Source organism: Penaeus vannamei, chromosome 33, assembly GCF_042767895.1.
Source record: "Penaeus vannamei isolate JL-2024 chromosome 33, ASM4276789v1, whole genome shotgun sequence".
NCBI lineage: Eukaryota > Metazoa > Arthropoda > Malacostraca > Decapoda > Penaeidae > Penaeus > Penaeus vannamei.
The window spans coordinates 28,052,511-28,057,510 of NC_091581.1; the positions used below are offsets into that span (position 1 = coordinate 28,052,511).

At 40.3% G+C, this 5,000-nt stretch overlaps 2 non-coding genes across 2 annotated transcripts; both read left to right on the forward strand.

The window, feature by feature from the left end:
* The first annotated feature begins 1,117 nt into the window (after positions 1-1,117).
* Positions 1,118-1,189, forward strand: TRNAE-CUC (transfer RNA glutamic acid (anticodon CUC)). The gene has a single exon. It is a non-coding gene; the product is annotated as a tRNA-Glu (tRNA).
* Positions 1,190-3,507: 2,318 nt separating this feature from the next.
* Positions 3,508-3,579, forward strand: TRNAE-CUC (transfer RNA glutamic acid (anticodon CUC)). The gene has a single exon. It is a non-coding gene; the product is annotated as a tRNA-Glu (tRNA).
* Positions 3,580-5,000: the final 1,421 nt, after the last annotated feature.

The window sequence follows — 5,000 nt, forward strand, 5'->3', positions numbered from 1 at the left end:
TTTTATTTTACCCTTGGTCTGTTCAATTCTTTTGCTTTTTATTTGATTTCGTTTTACTTAAAAGGAGTGTGGGCATGCTTTTAACATATAAAAGAAATGGATGTTTTAGATATGGACAAAAATTGAAAGAAATATAGATAATACTAGACAAACTACTTATTTTGAAATCTCGATCAAATTAATGATTAGATCAATAAGATGTAAACGGAATGGGTAATAAATAGAAAAAGGGCTTCAGAGTCGTGACGAGCGGGTATGTTGTATTACACGCCTGCAACGAGCTTCACAAATCAGCTACCCTGTTCGGAAGTCACACTCTGCAGGACCCGCGTTGTAGTAGGCCTACGTTGCAAAGCGGGAAGTTCCCAACACGCCGGTCCATAACGAGCAGCGGAGGGTACAGGGTGGCGCTTACAGTAAAGCCACGTCGTTGTTTTCTTTTTGTTTTCGGGAACCAAGAGCCCACTGATGTCTGTCTTTTCTTTAATTCCACGGCGTCTTACAGTTCGGGCACTGTATTTTCACAGGTTGTATAGTGATTTCGCAGGTATAATAAACTTACGTCGTTATTTCGATGATGTTTCGCAATGAAATCGAAGTAGTTATCCTCGCACCCTACGCATTGCCTAGCTATGATGAAACTGATTTTTATTTCATCTGCGTTCTCCTAGACCCAGCTTCTATGGTCACGTGACCATATTTCATATCTAATTTGTTCTATTGAGGTGGAAGTCAGTGCCTATGGTCACGCCACGTTCACGCACGAATCTGATTGGCTCATTTGATTTCACTCGCTACAAATCCGTTCAATTTTCCGTCGCCTTTAACGACTTTTGTCATTTTGTTGCGGCGCTGGAGATGTAAGGTTGCTGTGGCTTATGGAAATCGAGAATGTTACACTCTCTAATACATTTACATTTAAATTTCAACTAAGATACGAACAGAGTAAATACAAAAGCAATGACCAAGGATTCTCATTTGACTGACGAATAAAAAGGTTTTGGTACGTTGCATAAAAAGCTTGAACGTTTTATAATTTGTAAAACTAGCTTCCCGTGGGTTGTAACTTTTGCAAAAATGTCTTCAAATATTCCTAAATTTCTTCAGGTCAAATATATCCCGTGTGGTCTAGTGGCTAGGATACGCGGCTCTCACCCGCGAGGCCCGGGTTCGATTCCCGGCACGGGAAAGATTTTCCATGAAATAGATCTTGCTTAGATCCTTAGAGCTCCAGCGAAGCATTATTACCCAATAGACAAAAAAGTAATGAAAATTGATTGTTCCGGAATCATCCAGAGGTGACGAAACACCATCCCTCAACAGTTCTCTTGATGATAGCTATCCCCAGGCCTCCACCATTCGGTTGCAACCCATGTTTCTGAATTACCTCCGGGCGTTTTGATAACTTTGCAATTGCACTCCCTCTAAGCTTGGCGTGCCTAGGCTGCCAATGAAATGCTTTTAATGATATAACTAAAAAGAGCTTTAAAGAATTCCAAGGCATTATCTGCAAAATATCTAAGCAAAGAACACTTTAGGTAATGGGTCTTTTAACTTGTTAGGAAATTCACCAACATTTAACGCATATAAATTAAAGATTTCAATGGAAATTAAATAATTTATAAAGTTCAGACGTTACTGGACATCTGTTAAATGAGTCAAAATCATGAAATAAAACGGTTGTGGCAGGATTCATCTTTCATGGCAAAGATATGTATTTCTCTCTCTCTCTCTCTCTCTCTCTCTCTCTCTCTCTCTCTCTCTACATACATACATACATACATATATATATATACATATATATATATATATATATATATGTATATATATATATATATATATATATATATATGTATATATAAACGTTACCAAATCTCCCCTGTGCACGCCTCACTTCATCACGAGTTTACAGCTGGTTCATCTTCATATGCTACATTTTTCCTTCTCAACTGACAGTGATACTTTCGCGCTGGGTCAAAATCCCTCGAGCTCTTACCTCCACACTTCCGAAATTGAGAAGAGTCGAGAGTTTGATGGGATGGATCTTGACTCATCATTACGGGGCCAAACACGCTTCTGGGAACTGTGCAAACTGCCGGTACAAACAAGATTTTGCAGTACATATTGTGCGTGCATAGGGCCAGTAACTGCACAAGCCCAAAGCGAAGCCTGCATTAACTCAATCGGTTCCTGAAAATGTATGTGCAAACCCAGGCTTATGTAGGCCTACTTGAGAGCGAGTGGTGCGGCGTGACGTGTTTGCTCAGAGCAGACGTTGCCATCGCGGGGGAAAACCTCTTCCGCGAGATGAAATGCCATCGAAGAACGCGCTTATTTGCGCAAAGTTATCGACCTATTTCGGGCGCACTTTTGTTTATGGAGAGTCAAGAGCAGAATTATCAAATTGAAACTGAAAAGAACCGCAAACGAAAACTGGTAAAGTAATGAAGATTGGATCTTCAGTTTAGTTTGGTGTTGCAGCTAACGACACGCATTAGCTAAACCTGGTATTATGATCTCTTGATATTACTTAGAGATCAAGAAACACCACGATTTTCAGTGAGCAATATTGAGGTGAAGGGAATCTCGACCAACTTTACTTTTGAAGTCAGCAGAGAATAGTTTTATTTTTTCGTAACCAACTGCAGAATCCTGAAGAGACAATGCTTTCTCAATTTCATCTCGGGTATATTTCTATGTGACAGTCAGTGAAAATGATAGTTGAGGATAACTTTATGAACTTTCCATAATAAAATTGTGTTCTTTACATCCTCTTACAAAAATATAGCTGGTGTAAGCTAGTGTTAAGTCACACTTCCGAAGACGAGTATGAGAAGATCCAATTTATAAAATTTAGATATAAAGTATTTGGTGATAGTATGAATGCTCGCTTTTATGAAATACCAATTTTGTGCTTCCCTAATTTAGACATGTGTATATGCAGTATATATTGGCTGTTATTCTCAACTACGTTAGCGGGATGATCTGCTTGCTGAAGTTCATTTCTCAAACAATTAATAAAAACATCGTCTAGCAATTGACATGTAACAAGGAGCACCAATTCACGTAGGAAATTATTGATTTTAACATTTGGTAGTGTTTTCTTACAAGACATACCTCAGTCATATAGTTCTCCTAATACGTATTCCTGTTTTCTGGATGGTCATATCTAAAGTTGGGCTGGTAAAATCTGCTTTAGATTGTGGCGCATCACAGACCAAGTACATCAGTGTGTGGCCTTACGAATTAGACGAGTCTGTATCACAGTCCTTCAGGTCACCATATATGATAATGAGAGTTTTACTGGGGAATCAGCTCAGACTGCAAATGAGTAGCTGATAACAAGGCTGTACATCCATCTGTGTCAGTAATGCTAAGCTTAAAATTTCTATTAGCAACGAAAACAAAGCAATATTATGCTATCTTACCAAGTAGCGAAATTCTCAATAACCTGAAATATTTTAAATATCTTACTATAAAGATAAAAGGCAGTTATTTCGAAACATCTCCCGTGTGGTCTAGTGGCTAGGATACGCGGCTCTCACCCGCGAGGCCCGGGTTCGATTCCCGGCACGGGAAAATTTTCCCTGAAATAAACCATACGAAGACTCATATAGCTGCAGGAATGCGTTACACAGCAGACGAGGAAAAATGGTTGTTCCTTCTTCCCACAGAGGTGAATATATTCATTTCTACAATGAATAGGCGATGCTAGATGAAACTACAAAGCGACTTCACACTACCCGCTGTACGGAGGCATTTATCGTCTGATCATGCATAGCGCGGAAATGCTCATTGTGTACGTGCAATGATGGCTTCACGAAGACGCTTAGATATGGGAGAATTAGGTGATGAAAATAAACACACGCGAGGTACATAAGCGATTTAGATTTTCTTTTAGGATTTTTAATAGCATTGATTATACCATTGATAAAACATGTACATATAAGAGATATGTGCAAATATCCACAGCACTTGATGCGTAAATAAAAACAAATAACCGTCACAAATATTATCATCACTGTTATTACTATTATTATTGTTACTATTACTACTACTATTATCCTTATTATCATTGCTGTTGTTATCGTTATTGTTATTATTGCCATTATTAATACTCACTTATTTTCATTATCATGAAATATTATTAGTAGTATTATCATTATTATTATCCCAAAATATTGTAGATACTGCATACTCAAGATATAAACTTTAAAATACCACACATTAGATCATACTTCCCATTACCTCATGGGCCTCCTGGACTACATTTACACAGATTTAGAAAAACGCAAAAGTTCCGCCATCGCCACTCTCAGTGACTTCAGCAAAGCTTTTGACCTCGTTGACCATACCACAGTCGTCAGGAAGGCATCTGGGATGGGACTCCGTGTCTCGTGGCGTGGCTCGCAGACTTTCTCACGGAGCGGCGCCAGTCAGTCCGTCTGCAGGGCGCCACGTCCTCCTTCCTGCCTCTTACATGTGGGGTGCCCCAGGATCCAAGATAAGCCCGTTATGGCTTTTAGTGTTGATAAATGATGCCCTCCGTGACACTTCATCCTGCTGGAAGTATGTTGATGACTCAACTGTTGCAGCTGCCGTCAACAACGTCCCCTGACTACCAACCATCACAGGACACCTTAAAGAATCTGTTCACCTGGACAAACGCTAATCCCGTCACTCTGAATCACAACAAGACATTAGTGATGCCCCCCAAACTCACCAGAGGAGACCACACCCTGGACGTCGTTCACGCGGCCAAGATCTGCGGCGTTGCCCTCGACGATAGGCTGTGGGACCAGCACGTCTCCACCATCGTCGCCTTAGCATCCTTTGGACTGTACATGTTGCGTCCGTCGGAACTCATTACCATCGACAAGACCTTCATCCCGCCGGAGCTGACATATGCATCTGTCTGGTCCTTCAGCCTCAATGCCACACAGCTTCTAAGACTACAAAAGATTCAAGAGAGGGCAATGAAGAACATTCTCGGCTCATCA